Source organism: Leptidea sinapis, chromosome 46 (genome assembly GCF_905404315.1).
Source record: "Leptidea sinapis chromosome 46, ilLepSina1.1, whole genome shotgun sequence".
NCBI classification, from domain to species: Eukaryota; Metazoa; Arthropoda; class Insecta; order Lepidoptera; family Pieridae; genus Leptidea; species Leptidea sinapis.
Window position 1 is genome coordinate 8,201,124 of NC_066310.1, and position 17,221 is coordinate 8,218,344.

Below are 17,221 nucleotides of genomic sequence, written 5' to 3' on the forward strand. Positions count from 1 at the left end.
AATGAATTTAATTTGCAAATAATAAATGTATTTTATAGATCTCTTCCGTCGAACTTGCTCGATCGTGAAGATTTTTTGATCGGAAACTTTACGAGCGGTGAAGACTGATAAGTTATTGTAGGTATCGTGGTTTGTGAGTAAAAGAGAGTCGGAAAGTTTTTGCGATCGTACATTTCGTCATTTCCTCTATTCAGTGCTTCAATTGGTGTTCTTTCAACAATACTCGACCCCCACAACTTTTAACGACCCGTAGAATTAGATTTTATCACATCTAAATGTTAATCGGATTCGAACAAGTTTATGTATTTAACTCGTATTACAATTATAATTAAAGTAGTTAATTACGGCATTTAATGCTTCATTTCATTAGAGGGAGCGCAATCCCATTATGGTATTAAATGAATTCATTTATCATCTTACGAATTTAATAAAAAAAAAAAGATTTAAAATTATTTAATCGAACAATTTTATTAAATTGGAACAATTCTCAATAGCTTTAGAAAACAATAAATAGCATTATAATTGACATTGTAAAATATCTATGTTTTTGACTTGTATTGTATACATTCGTATTGTAAAATTAAAATTTGATGTATGTATAGAATTATAAAACTGTAACAGTATCGTAAATAATATTGAATGTGAATAAAATTGAAAAATAAATATTAGAAACCAATAACAATGTTACTGATATCATCACTGAGCGATCCATGCATCGAGACAGAACGGTAAATCATTTAATCGATCAATTCTGAATGCTCTCTGCCATCATCATTAGATCGCACTTGGTTAGGCTTACCACTCTTTCAAATCAACTTTATTTCATGGAACAATTATTTTCATTTACATTATTAAATATTTTTTGTTAATACACAAAGTTCTGCTTAAATTATTGGTTTTCTTATTCAGTACTATTTCTTTCGTCATCGTCATACTAAAGAATAATAACTTCAGTTTTGATATAAAATATGTTTTAACTTTCAAATTTGTTGGTATACTCGTAACTGCTATTTTGTCTACCCTCTATTTATAATTAAATATGTACATAATTTTTTTTTGTTACATTTCTACAATATTACGGCGTACCTATTATCAAAATTATATCAACATATTCATCAATTTCTAGATAAATAATAATAATTATTCTTTAGTATTCTTCTAGTATTATCTATGTTCTTGTTAGGTCATTTATCACTTTTCGTACACATAAGCATTTAGCATGATTCGTATTCCTTTCGTGCATCATGCTTTTGGTGTGAGCTGAGTTATTCGTTTTCTCTTTTAATCTATTCAGTTATATCCAACATTAAGTTTCATGTTATTTATTGGGCCGTGTGATATATAGCCAATTATGCAAAATAATTGCATGAAGCTTTATGTGTTTCAGCTGTTCCCAATAATTATGTTTACGTTTCATAAAATTGATTCATTTCGTAATAATAATATGATAATTTTTAACTTTACCAAATTTTGATCTAGCTATCATTGTTATTTGAATAATTTGATACATTATTGGGAGCAGTTACCAGATTTTACTGAGAAGATAACATTGCTGGATGTGGTCTAGCTTTTGATGTTGGATGGCTGATTAGATGTTCAAAATATTTTTAAATTTACAGGAATATGTTTGGACAACAAATACGAATGTTAGGTAGACCATTTTCAAGATCAGTTGCTACTGGTTTACCGGGTATAGATTTTAGTGCTGATTCAAGACGACATAGCTTAAGGGTAAGATATATTATCACTTATGCTACACCTTCTAATGAATGTGACAACTTTTCCGTAAGTTCTTCAACTCAACTCTTCCGTAAAAACTAAATCTATAACGTATTCTTTATTTGGTTTTGAATGGCTTTTATTTTCACGGAAGACTATACTAGTTAGTTTGAATTTGCATACAAATTATTTGTCATTGTCTTTTTTTTAAAAGTGCTATCAAAAAGATGAAGCACTAGACGCTAGCAAATAGTAAAAATTTATTTGCACAATTGAATGCACTATTTGTTTAAAATATAATAATTTATTTTGATCTCTTTGCTGTAATAATATACAAGCAAGTATTGTTTGGGAGAAAGGGCAATTTCCGTAATCGTGGGCGCTGAGGTGCCCAACTTGCATACAAAAATTTAAATTAATTTAAAAAAAAAAACTATCAGTCATCTTATATATTTTTGTGTTATTTCTTAGTACAATTTATTACTAGATAGGAATAAAAGGTGAATTAGTTAAAATTGTATACTTTGTTGTTCTGACCATATAATTTTTATAATAATTGAAAAGTTTAGTGGTGTAGTACAGACAGCACATTCAGTAGTTCAGGGAAAATAGTCAAAATAAATTTTCCCAATTCTACTGTAGTTATATTTTAATCATACCTAAAGTTTTCTTGTATTGTATTTTGTTTTTTAACTATTTTAATTAAAATCTAAATAAAGATTTTTAGTTCTGTTTTGCCGGTTAAAAATACAGCCATTTTTAGACTTGTTAAGTTGCACAAAGACATTTCGAGAGCCAATTGCCTTATTTTATTTGACATGACATTTTAAAGAAGATATCCTTCAAATAACAAGACTAATTGGAGTAGATTTACAAAAAGTTTTCGGGCGTAGCCGAAAAAATAAATATGTTTCAAAAAACATTTACATCATTTTGGTGATCAACGTAACTGAATAAACTCGACAGTCACATTTTTTTCACATCGACAAAATTTGAAATCTTATTTTCTTTCAGGGTTCAATAACTCGAGCATTAGGGGTGTTAAAGTCTAAACAAGATCGACAGTCACCATCGAGCTCAAGTGAAAGTTCTAGTATGCTCAGTATAGGGCAGCCCTACCAAATGTCATACTCTCCACCAATCGGAGTGCGGACACTGTCTCAACTGAGTATGACGTATGCGCCACCACCGACACTTCAGGAGTATGAACCTATTTACACACCACTGAGTATTTACTCACAATCTAGTGTATCGACAAGGGACAGCATGCAGAGGCTAAATGAAATTAAAGAAGGAATAACTCACAGGTTAGGTTATAGAGTTTAATTGTATCAAAATTGTTTGGTCTGCTCTTTTTTTCTAGAAAAGGAGGACAAACGAGGCTACGGGTCACCTGGTGTTAAGTGATAAAATTAAAATTCAAATATTTTTATTCAAAATAGGATGTTACATCACTTATTGTAAGTCAAAAACTACCATAAATTCCAAAATGAATGCCTCAGACCTGAGAAGAACGGGCGCAACAAACTCAGCGGGCTTTTTTTTTTCATCGAAAAAATATGTTTATAAAGTAATATTGTACAATTAAACTTATTATTTAATAGTCTGAGGGTGGTCACTCCATTCCCAATCTGTGGTATCACTAAGAAATGTGTTATACAATCATTTATGTTATAGTGACCTTTACCACACAAACGTTTTTTAACAATTCTTTTGATAAACGTAATACTTTTGTTATGAACATTTTCTGGGATTTTTTATGAACATAAGAGACGAGACCAGCAAGACGTTGAACTGATGGTAATTGATACGCCCTGCCCATTACAATGCAGTGCCGTTCAGGAATGAAAAACCCAACAATTCTGAGCGGCACTACAATTGTTGCGTTCGTCACCTTGAAACATAAGATGTTAACTCTCATTTGCCCAGTCATTTCACTAATTACGGCGCCGTTCAGGTCAAAACACAGTAATGTTTACATATTACTGCTTCACGGCAAAAAAAAGCGCCGTTGTGGTACCCATAATCTAGCCGGCATCCTGTGCAAAGGAGCCTCCCACTGTTATAATATCTGGACAGATTGGACGTATAAATAATCTAAGAATTTTTTAATGAAATTTCACTTTCAGATACGGACATAGAGCGGATCACGCTAACAGAGTGAGTTCGCCCCTCCCTGCTAAATCCGTTGACGACTCGTCTGTCAGACAAAAGAGGCACAGGCGCGTTAAGAGTATCGGCGACATCAATGCATGCAGTAAAACTTCGGTTTAAAACTACCCTCATTATTAACAATATTTTTGATCTCTTTGTACAAAACTCTCTAAGAAAAAAGCGAGTGTATGAAACGTGTAGTCATTGATAGATTGACAGATAAACGTTATAATCCTGTAAAAAACGGAGATAGCTGAAATCCACTGCGATTTAAACAACGGTTCGCTTTAAAACTTAGCCGGAATATACTTTGTCGCCATATTGTAATTACTTTTTCAAACTTATGTAAAATCACTGCACGTTTCATACTAAACTAAATTTAAATTTTTACTTAGGCAGTCACGCCTCTTATTACGTAGTATTTACATCCTCTTTGTCTTTGTATGTCTTTATTTGTGGTGCAATTATGAGATGTGATTTTTCTAGATAATTTAATTTATTATTTAGATATAGTTTTGTTTTAAATAACTTTTTGTGAATTTAATTATTCCGACATTGTAATGTAGGTCTTAAATCAATATCAAATATATTAAAATAAAGTAGTTATAATGTCTTAAGAAAAATAAATTTTGAATGCCGAAATAGGTAAATCCATAATCGTAACTGAATTTCTCTAGAAATATAAAATTATCACATAAAACGTCAATTAAATCTCAATATTAGTAAAATTAAAAACATTGAAAATTTAATGTGTTATTAATTACTTTATATATAAAATTTTAATATTATATGAATAACAGTGAAAGTAACTCAACTTTATAGGAATTTGCCCTTTCACATCATACCAATTTATAAAATAAATAATTGAGCAAAACCTTCATGAAAGCAACCTTAGATCATTTATACGTCTAGATAGACTATGACAGCTGTGAAAACGTCGAAAAAAAAATTATTTTGAACTTACCTCTATTTTGAATAATTCACGCACACTAAGAGAAAATGTCATACAAATCGCGAGTGTAAGACGTAGCTTGTCACGCACACTAAACTAATATTCCTGGCCTGTTTTTATCAGTTATCTAACAGCAAGAAACTATCTAGACGTCACGGACGAGTAAAAAAAGAAGGACTCCGCGCCGTGATATTAGCAAGTGAAGCACCGTTATGCTAGTGTGTGTGCGGTTACGGGGGATACAAGTTACACAATTTTTTCTCCCTTAAATAGTCATATATGGTCACAAATACTTATATAGCATCGTTTTTACACTTTTTTACAACGCACGACGGCATTTTTAAAATATTTTATTAAGACGCAATCTGATCTGTCACAGACGGTGACAATTCTCATAATGGCCGCCTATCGGCCTGTAGTAGTGTAAGTGTGTGCATGGGGCTATGTATTTACACGTTAATCGGCTTGTTTTGGTGCTACACTGCTATGTAAGGTGACACGGAGTCCTTAATTTCTTCTATGTCGTGCTAGACGTATAAATTATCTAACATAATATTAAAATAAAAGTAAAATAATACGTATTGAAAACTCATTAGCCTGTTAAAAGCGCTGTCTGTAGTCTAAATTGTTTTGTTGATAATGTTCTGTGGTGCCGCTGGCGATGTAACTATATCCCTTTGGAATCTTTCTAACAGAAATATTATAATACAATATCGTGTTACGATAATTAAGTACAGTATAAAGATTTTGTTTTGAAAAGTTTTTAACAATGCTCAAATTTTTAATTGCCCTATTATGTCTATATTTTAATATTTTAATTAAAATGTAAGTTATTTTAGCTTGTTAGTTAATTATCTAGTCAACATTTAGCTTGATTATCTCTAAATTTATATTGAGAATGAGTTATCAAGTTTTTCAGCGTTGGAAAAGCAAACTATACAGTACCTTTATTGGGAAGCTCCTTTGCCCAGGATGCCGACTTGATTATGGGTACCACAACTGCACCTATTTCTGCCGTGAAGCAGTAATGTGTAAGCATTATTGTGCGTCGGTCTGAAGGGCGCCGTAGCTAGTGAAATAACTGGGCAAATGAGACTTAACATCTTATGTCCCAATGTGACGAGCGCAATAGTAGCGCCGCTCATTTTTGGGTTTTTCAAGAATCCTGAGTGGCACTGCATTGTAATGGGCAGGGTGTATCAATTACCATCAGCTGAACGTTCTGCTCGTCTCTCCCCTTACTACCATAAAAAAACCTAGAAACAAGTAATTTGTAATTTTAAAGTAATCAAAACGTCTCAGCGCCAATTCAAAATGGCGTCCGCTTATTTCGTCAATACTCATTAAGTTATTATTTATACCAAATATTCTTAGCAAATACGTCTTATAAATCATTAAAATGTTCCTTTTGTTAATGCTTAAATTAATTCATATTAGCTTATATACATTACTGATTTTATTTAATACTTAAAGTTATCACTCGTATCACTGGCCATGTTCATTTATAACCTACCACTGTGATAATCACTTCACAATAACAATCAAACATTTCACTCGGTTAAGTAAATGTAAGTGTAACTTTGTAAATTAAGTTATTTGTAATCAACCTTCAGTCGAGCTTGATAATTAATCGATACTCCTAATTCTGTATGTGTTATGTATTTATTTATGAAGTCAGTTACCAATACCATGATTTTGTATGAGAAAAAGTAATAAAATTTTATTAATTTCTTTGTCGTTTTATTAAATTAATTCCTCCGATGAGGAGGATAGCGAGATCCTTCTAATGTTCACAAGTGGGAGGCTCCTTTGCACAGGATGCCGGCTAGATTATGGATACCACGATGGCGCCTATTTCTGCCGTGAAGCAGTAATGTGTTAGCATTATTGTGTTTCGGTCTGAAGGGCGCTAGTCAAAATTACTGGGCAAATGAGACCTAACATCTTATGTCTCAAGGTGACGAGCGCAGTTGTACTGCCGCTCAGAATTTTTGGAGTTTCTCAAGAATCCTGAGCGTCACTGCATTGTAATGGGCAGGGCGTATCTATTACCATCAGCTGTGCGTCCCGCTCGTCTCGTCCCTTATTTTCATAAAAAAGAATGTACACAAGACCCTGGCATGAGGCAAAAAATTATGCTGAATGTTTTACCTCATCATCATCAGCCGGAAGACGTCGACTGCTGGACAAAGCCCTCCCTTTGGGCTTCAAAAGATCTCCACGACGACAAATCCTGCGCTGCAGTCGTCCAACGTATTCCGGCGATCTTGACCAGATTGTCGGTCCATCTTGTAGGGAAAATTTTACCTAGGGTACATTAAATATGATGTATCGCTCGGTCGAGATATCCGCGTCTCCGTAAGGCCCACAAGGCCCGCTGCGCATACTCGTGGTGGACGGCGTTTTAATTGGAGTGGATTCCCTGTGGCGTGGTGTTACTGTCTTGTTTGTTGGACCTGCGAGGTTCTGTGCCATCAGCAGATTATGACGGGCGGCCCAAGATCCATTTAAGTAGGACCTCTGGAATAAAAAACATACCTTATATAATTTCTATATATATCTATATAGACTCTTTCTGTTAGTGTGCATGATAAGCTACGTCTTACACTCGCGAAATGTATGTTAATTTGTTTTAGTTTTTTTTTAAATAAATAAAAAATACATATACTTATTGAAGACCCCGGAGCGGGGCCCATATGTCGGTAAACACCCCATACCGAAAAAAAATCCTCCTTACTTTTTTTTTGCTTTCTTAGCAACATTTATTTCTTGCTCGGCTTTGACAACTTTTTGCTTTGTAAATATGTGCAATATTGCTCGAGTGCCCGGGTATAGTTCATATTTTATACGAAGTATTCGTCTGCTCACACGTTAACGCCAGTTCTACGGCTTTCTCTTCAGTTAAGTTAGGTAGATCTGTGGCAACTACTTGAAGATCACACCTGTCTACTCCATCAACTTTAGATTAAAATGATAATACATAATCACGGTCAATACAGGCCAATCTTATTCTAAAACGTTATTATGCCATAAAATTGTGTCTTTGGTTACTCTCTCTGGAGCAGAAACAAAACCTGCCCAGAGTTCTGAACAGAACACTTTTGCTTGGTGAATGAATTTGCTGCCAAGGTTAACTTACATAACTGTTCCGGACTTTTTAAAATTTAATAATGTTTATTTAATTAGTAGTTAGTGGACGAATTAAAACTCCATTGCCAAATTATATTATTAGATGCAAAAAACAAAAATAGTGTGTAGATAGCCTATGGTTTTCATGTTTACCTTGGTTTGCGAAACTGCTCCTAAAGTTAATTATTCTCCGAGAATGGCAGAGGGGCAGATGATATTGAAAGAAAATATATTCAAAGTATTTATTAATAGAATAGTAATTTTTCCAAAAGCAACTTTTTTAGGAGCTTATGATTTTTTTTATATTTGTATCGGCTTTTAAATGTTCTGGTAACTTATCAAAATTTTTAATAGACATTGGGTAAGAACCTGAGCTATTTTATGTTTATTTAGAATTCGTTTGAAAAAGATTATTTTCATAGAGAGGTATGTTGTTCCTTATCGTAAAGATATCGAAGCATTATCTGTTGAGCGTGTAGTGGAAATATCTGCAATAGAGATAAAAAAATAATAGTTGTATGTGTATATAGACCGCCGCTGGCAAATTTTGAAATATTTGAAAAAACTATGGAAGATGTGTTATCGAAACTATCTCAATCGAAAAAGAAATTAGTTGTATGTGGCGACTTTAATGTTAATATTATAAATAACTGCTGCTTAAGTGTGCGATTGCTGAATCTGTTCAAATCATTTAATCTCTCTCATTTGTTTGCGGAGCCTACTAGAATATCTGCGACTAGCGCCACGTGTATTGACAATATATTCACTGACATTATTCCAATAAACAAATGTATTATTAGTAAATTAGACTCAGACCATTTTGGTCAACTAATAAAAATTAAAGACATCAGATCTATTCTGAAAAAACAAGTTAAATGTACTCCTGTAACAAATTATCGTTTAAATCAATTCAAAAATTGCCTCAGTTCCAATTCCAATGTACAACATATTTTTTGAATCATTTACTAAACTGTTTAACTTTATTTTCATTTCAAAATCATTTATTCCAAAAAATACTTCATCTTTTAATGACTGGGCAAACATTGTATAACTTATATGAAGAGAGGCGATTTAATACATGTGCAAAATTTAAAAATTATGTAAGGTTATATTCTAAAGAATTCAAGAACGATTGTAAATCAGCTAAGTCTCACAATATAAGTTTAAAGATTAAAAATAGCAATGACAAAATAAAAACAACTTGGAAAATTATAAATGAGGAGATTGGTAAAACTAATAAGAGAAACAATAAATTGAAATTAAAGATTGGTAACAGAAACATAAAAACAGATTCTGAAATTGCAGATACATTTGAAAAGTTTTTTACTGATATATCGGTCTCTACGACAAAATGTCTAAATTCGTCACCTATATCTGCAATGAAACTGCTACAGAAAAACGTATCTTTATGTAATACAAACTTTAAATTTAAGCATGTTGATCGCATAGAGATTATTAAAACGTTTAGACTAATTAGCGTTAAGAAAACTAAAGATCTCTGGGGAATCTCTGTTAACCTAGTGAAATCTGTAATAGAAATTGTAGCCAAAGACTTAACTTTTATTTTCAATAAGTGTGTAGATTGTGGTATATTTCCAAACCAAATGAAACAGAGCAAGATCACTCCTCTGTTTAAGTCGGGAGATAAAGCTGACCCCACCAATTTTAGACCCATATCAGTACTACCAACCTTTAGGCAGATTTTCGAAAAAATTATGTTAACGCAATTAATTAACCAATATCCGGACGACCGAGCCTTGCTCGGATTTTTAAGAATGTACAAAACTTGAACAAAAAAAAACTAATAGGACATCTGGATTCGAACCGGGGTCTTCTGCTTTCCGGATCACCCAATGTCCCATCTGAGCTATAATAATCTTGTATATAGTGGCGTAATTTACCTTTGTATTCTAATGTTATTGTAGCTGTTTCTCATTCAAACATGGATAAAACCATTTTTTTTAAATTGAAACTTAGCTAGATCGATTTATCACCCCCGAAATCCCCTGCATACTTAATTTTATGAAAATCGTTGGAGCCGTTTCCGAGATTCAGATTACATATATATATATATATATATATATATACAAGAAGTGCTCGTTTAAAGATATAAGATTTTTACAATAATAACCTCATGCATAATAAACAATATGGTTTTACTCAAGGTCTTTCAACCACAAATGCTAGTATCGAGTTAATAAGAAATATTTTGGATGCTTGGGAGGATTCATGTGATGCGTTAGGAGTGTTTTGTGATTTATCCAAGGCATTCGACTGCGTTTATCATGAAACCTTACTTCAAAAATTTCACCACTATGGTGTTAGGTATGTTTCACTAGATTTAATAAAATCATACTTGTGTAATAGGATTCAAAGAGTAGACGTTAATGGAAAAAGATCAACTGGCTCTATCATATCGATGGGTGTACCGCAGGGCTCAATCTTGGATTACATTTGCATTACATTAGACTTTAAGCTACAATGGGGTGCTCACATAAAAAACTTATGTAATCGACTTAGCTCTGCAGTATTTGCGATAAAAAAAATTAGGCAGCTGACAGATGTTGAAACCGCTAAAATTGTATATTTCAGCTACTTTCATAGTGTCATGTCTTACGGAATTATATTGTGGGGTAGGGCTGCAGATATTGAAAACATATTTGTGCTGCAGAAAAGAGCAATTCGAGCAGTCTATAAAATGCGTTCAAGGGATTCATTGAGAGAAAAGTTTTGTGAAATAAATATTATGACAGTACACTGCCAGTACATATACGAGAACCTCCTATACGCCCATAAAAATATTAGCCAATTTAAAAAGAATAGTGATGTACACAGTGTCAATACTCGAAACAAACATAAACTCGCAATTCCATCTACTAGGCTCCGTAAAATTGCTAAATCTTTTAAAGTGGATTGTGTTGTATTTTATAATAAACTCCCAAATGAAATTAAAATGTTACCTATTAAATATTTAAATGTATCGTAAAAAATAAATTAACATCTAAGGCCTATTATAGCGTGAAAGATTATTTGAATGATAATGATAGTTGGAATTAATGTTTCTAAATTTTGTTAATGAATATTGTTATACTCATTTGAATGCTATTGTAACTTTTGTACTTCATCCTGACTTGCACTAAATAACTTATAAAGTTTTACAGTGAATAAAGATTTTTTGACTTTGACTTTGACTTAATATGGCAATATAGATAAATATATATTCAGACCAAAAAACATATTATTTTTTTTTACGATAAAAAACGAGACAAATGAATCATGGTTGATACGCCCTGCACATTAAAATACAATACCCCTTAGGATTCGTCATCGTGAGACGATGTTAAGTCTATTATTTTCACTAGCTATGCCGCGCTATGACATGTATATATTACTAGCTGACCCAGCAAACGTTGTATTGCCGATATTAAAATCGCGATACAAAAGTAACTGTTGATCGTAGATGGGTGAAAATTTGAAGTTGTATGTATTTTTTAATGCTGACTCATAATCAAACAACATTAAAAAAAGTGTCAAAAATATTTAAAAAAAAATTCGTGTGGACCGGACCACCCTTAACATTTACGGGGATAAAAAATAGATGTTGTCCGATTCTCAGACCTACCCAATATGCACTCAAAATTTCGTGAGAATCGGTCAAGCCGTTTCGGAGGAGTTCAAAGTTTAACACCATGACACGAGAATTTTATATTTTAGATACACACGAAATGTTAACTGTGAAACTGTCCTTGAATTGCCACCGTCACTGACTATTTCTTCATTGCAGCACCATTAGATGGTTTTTGAAGTTTCAGGACTCCAATCTTCTTCTAATGGTAGGACCCCTCACAGTCTTGGAACCACACCGAGCTGATAGTACTAAGTCAATCTAAGTGAAGATTTCTTAGAGAAACTTTACGGAAGATACCGAAATGAGGTACTTTTGTTGGCATTTCCAATTTCAAGTGATCGATTTTTATTATTCACTTAATTTGAAATCAAAAAATTTAATATTATAACATTTATCAAGTTAATAGATTTAGTTAAATAAGTAAATTGCCTAATACTAATAGTTATCTATCGCGGTTCATACTTTCTTAGATTACTAAGGTCAGTGCAAGAATATTTGTTGTCTCGGAAATGCAGTCTACTTTTACGACCAGTTTTATAATGAACTATTAAAAGATCAATAACTTATTTGTTCAGTATTTGGCATAAATAAACACAGTTTAAAAACTACCAAACAAAATTTGCAGTTACAGAGACTGCGGATAGTAGTGAAAGCTTAGAAACTTTAGTATTAAAATTTCTAAAGAACAATTATTAAATTTTCAACTATTATTTATTTTTAAAACTTATTTTCAGTAATCTATACTAATATTATAAAGCTGCAGTGTTTGTTTGTTTGTTTGAACGCGCTAATTTCTGGTACTACTGGTCCGATTTGAATGATTTTTTCAGTGTTGGGTAGTCCATTTATCGAGGAAGGCTATAGGCTATGTTTTTATTTCAAAATTAGGGATCCGTAATAAAATTGCTATTTTGTAACACAAGGTGTAAAATCGAAAACCTATTTTGCGTGCGCTGCAAAAACTATTGACAATTGAACAAAATGATGTACAGGCTGTAATTACTTACTTATTATTACTTATAAAACTATCGCGTAAATTATACTTTATATGGCAAAACAACGTTTGCCGGGTCAGCTAGTATAATATATAATTAATCAAACAAAAACCCTATTCCAAAGACAATAAGTTAAATTATAAGATATACTCGTACAAAGCACTAATGCTGCAACGTCAGCTGTTTAGCTACAGATATACTTTCGTTGACACGAACTCACGAGATTTCACCTATCCTTTCATCCCACTAGCATGTCGGTCCCAACGCGGCAAAAGAAGTTTTCTTTTACTTCAATTAAAAACAAATTTACGCCATTCGACGATAATAATTTTATCTGGGTCACGCAATTTCGACGAATTCAAGTGGTATCTGTAAATAGTCTAAAGGAAAATTTAATTTAATTTATAAAGAAACTTGACTGCTTGACCTTTCTCAAGGCGGTGAAAATTGTATTACTTCTCGAGCAAAATAAATAGCAATTTGTTTTTTGACGAAATGTTGAACAAGTGCCAGTGAGTTTCTAAATTCGTTTTAAAGCTCTAATTTACAACAACAAATTGTAGTACAAAAAGTTTGAATTTGGTAATTTATAATATTTGAATTACTCTCTCATTTTATTCTTTGTGTGTCTCGAGTCTCGGTACAGCAGAAGACGCGACCGACAATAATATTTTCACTTTGGACCCAACAACATGAACTTTCAACAAAAGTAATTCATATCTTAATAATATATTTGAATCCTGTGTAATGATGTTTGTTTCCAGTGAACTCCTAAACGGATGATAATGAACGGATTTTAATGGGAGTGCAGTTTGATCCAACTTGAAAGATAGGATAGTTTTTATTTCCAATATTTGTTTTGTATGTACATTTTTTATATGAGAGAATTTATTGACGCACGGTTTGACAGTGCTGCTGTGAAACAATTTTATTATAACAACAAAGAGGATATTTTACGAAATAATTCTTGTTGTTATGAAATATTATTGAGAAATTCTTACTTTATTTTTTATGTAGAGAACAAGGTCTGTTGTGTCAGCAAGCTTATATGTAATACGAATTATCTCCGAGCAATTAGGCTTGGTATTATTACTCCGAGCATAATATAGTATATATAACAAGCTCATATATTGAGTTGACTTAACCTTCAATTTGATTGTTTACTTGCAACTGATAAAAAATTAGTGAAGAGTGAGAGAATTGATAATAAACTTTATTTTAATTATAAATAAAACAGTTATCGTTTAATAAAAAAACTAGTTCCAAGAACACTTTACTCTTTCATAAACAAATTAAAAAATAAGAAAGTACAACAATTTTCATTAAAAAAATTTGATAATATAGCTACTAAAAGTTATATTTTACACTTGGTTTTGCTTATGGAAGAGTGGATTAACGAGCGTACGGGTCGCCTGATGATCTCTTGCAACACCAGAGAAATCACAGGAGCGGTGCTGGTCCATTAGAAAAGTGTACGTGCTTTTTTTGAAGGTCGTACCGACCTGCAAACACCGCACAAGGAAGCTCATTCTACAGCTTGGTTTTATGTGGATTCCTTTAACAGCACTAGATAGGAATGCCACACATCCAGATGATGGGGATGATATACTAATTTGTAGCGTATCGTGCGAAGGTGAAATTCTGCGGCAGGAATCAGGTGAAACAGCTGTTCGGAACACTCCCCGTGATTAATGCGGTAAAAGACACACAATGAAGCGAGGCACGACTATACGCCTAGTGATCTAGCCGTTCACAGAGCACTGTTTACCAAAAATCTTTTATTACTGACATAATGATGATGAACTAATATAAAAAAAAATTTGATAAGCATGTAATTATAATAACTTCATAGTCGTCTTTGTAAAGTAAATTATTAATGTATAATATGTGAATAATATTAATACATTGATTAGTTAATAGATAATAAGTGTGAACAAGCGCTACCAACGTCCTGGAGTCATAAGATATACCAATTAATAATTACATTTGTATAACTGCTGTTATTCATTAATTTGTTTGTGATGTTATTTTACATAATTATCATTTTAGTTTAAAGAACACTTTAATCAGTACCGACCTAATGAAACAAAGATGTCCACGACAGTACCAACATTTAATTAAGATCATATAAATAATATTAATAAGATAATATATAATATATTATTAATCATATTAATAAGATCGTATATGTATTTATGTATGTTTAAGTAAGTGTATTGTATTAAATATATCGTTGTCTTGCAACCCATAACACAGGCTATATATGCATAATTTGGGGCAAGATAATTTGTGTAAAAAGTGTGTCAATATTATATAACGACTACAAATTATATTTTATGTTATTAGTGATCTAATTGTAATGATAAACATCCAAATGTCGTAGTTTTCTTGAATGTTAATTCCGCCAATATATTCTGACAAATATGACATTTGGCACTACAGTAGTGCCAACTAACATTTGTGAGCATTAAACACAGTTGGTAGTCGTGGCCTATATAAGCTAGAGTGCTTAGTTCGAGTATTCATTATTATTTATTGTGAATTTGAAGGGGAAAACCCTGCCCAAATTGTGATTGCGTCAATGATTATTGTAATTCTAAGTGGAAACTGATTATATTATAATATAAACTAATTCTGAGCCTCTTGCCCGTTTGCCCCCTCTTATATAAATAAAAGAAACTGCAAAGTACAGATATTACAATTTTATTATTTGTGCTTTTCTACTCATCTACTTTTATCTGTCATTTATATAGCCACGATCAGTAATATAAGTACATACTTTATTAGGTCTTTGAAAAAGTCTATACTCTATGGGATAAATCACCAAAACAGCAGCGTTGGTTTGTTTAAACATTTAAATGTATCAATTTAAGTAAAAAAAATTGTTTATATAATTTGAGAAGATGCTACTAGGTATATTTTGGAATTTTTAATTTTCCTGCATTGGCTGTATGGGTGTACCTTTGCCATTCCTTGAAGGAAAAATGACGCCACTCGCCAGAGATAAGTAGATACTTGTATTGGTATAAAAAACATTTCCCGCCCATTTAAGCGGCAACTCGAAGACTTGTAGTATTTGTTTGTGTTTTTTTTTTAAGAAAATAAGGGACGAGACGGGCAGGTTGTTCAGCTGATAGAAATTGATACGCCCTGCCCATTACAATGCAGTGCCGCCCAGGATCCTGAAAAACCCCAAAAATTCTGAGCGGCGCTACAACTGCGCTCGTCACCTTGAGACATAAGAGGTTGAGTCTCATTTTGCCCACTAATTTCACTAGCTACGGCGCCCTTCAGACCGAAACACAGTTATGCTTACACATTTCTGCTTCATGGCAGAAATAACTCTCTAAAAATAAATAATTCATTGCAACCAACGCCGCTCGCGTTTTTTGGCCCTCTTTATACAACTGTTGAATAAAATACTAATAAATTACCAACCCCATTCGTATATTTATTTTTGATGCCTACTACTCGGCTAAGTCGAGTTAGTAAGTCTTTTGTGGGGCGATGTATATGCTTTTACAACAAGCTCCCAGAAAATATTCAAAACAAATGTATTACCTACTAGAGGTTACTATAACATAAATGACTTTCTCAATGGTACCATAGATTGAGAATGGAGCGACGGCCCTCACGCTATAAATAAGTTAAATTGTACAATATTACTTTGTAACATATTTTTTTATGAAAAATAGTTGCACCCATTCTTCTCAGGTCTGAGGCATTCGTTTTGGAATATGTTGTAGTTTTTAGCTTTCAGTAAGTGATGCCACGTCCTATTTTGAATAAAAATATTTGAATTTGATTAAGTTTAATCTTTTTTCACCATAAATCAAGAAGTTTAACTTCAATTGCCCGTAAAGCTACACGTTCTCACATTTATATCGCTAAACTTCATCCATTAAGAAATTTATAATGAGATGCAACAAAGGTTATTAGGTCATCAAGCACGTTCATACGAAGAAAGAAAAGTTTCGTAATAAAATTATGAACATTGGAAACTTTTAATTGGCTGTAATGGGGTACTTTTAGCTCTTTTTCTTTGAAAGAATTTATTGAATCGGCGGATTTTATTACTTGGTGTGGAAATTCTTGATAACTTATGATTGAAGGCAAAATATAAGGGTTTAGTTTTTCTCAAATTATGTTTACTTGAAACTTTGATTGTTTGAAAATAAGTAAAGAATTAATGAACTTTTTTGCTAGATAAATAAATATATTTATCTACACCCATGCTTTAAATCCTCTATTAAAGAACAGTTAGCTTATTACCAACATTAAAACACCCAATGTCGTAATAACCATTACATCCCCCAAACGAGTGTTGTAATGTTGTACTGAATTTCATAACAACACACCTTGGTTTTTTTTTCGATTCCTTCATGCGCAAAGACTTTCAACAAACAGCCACATACTTATTGCTCGATGCGTGGTTTCTGTATGAATTTCAAAAAAAGAACATTTTCGTTTACGCGCGTTGCACACTTCCAGAACGTGGCGCGCCGTAAAAAAAAAGTAGGTTATTCGAAACCCCGCCATTTTTCTTGAAAAAATGAGCGATTCTGTAACTTATAATGTAACATTTCTTATATTTAATATTTGTATATCTAACTTATAGGTATGCACAGCGTTGCCTTCATTTAT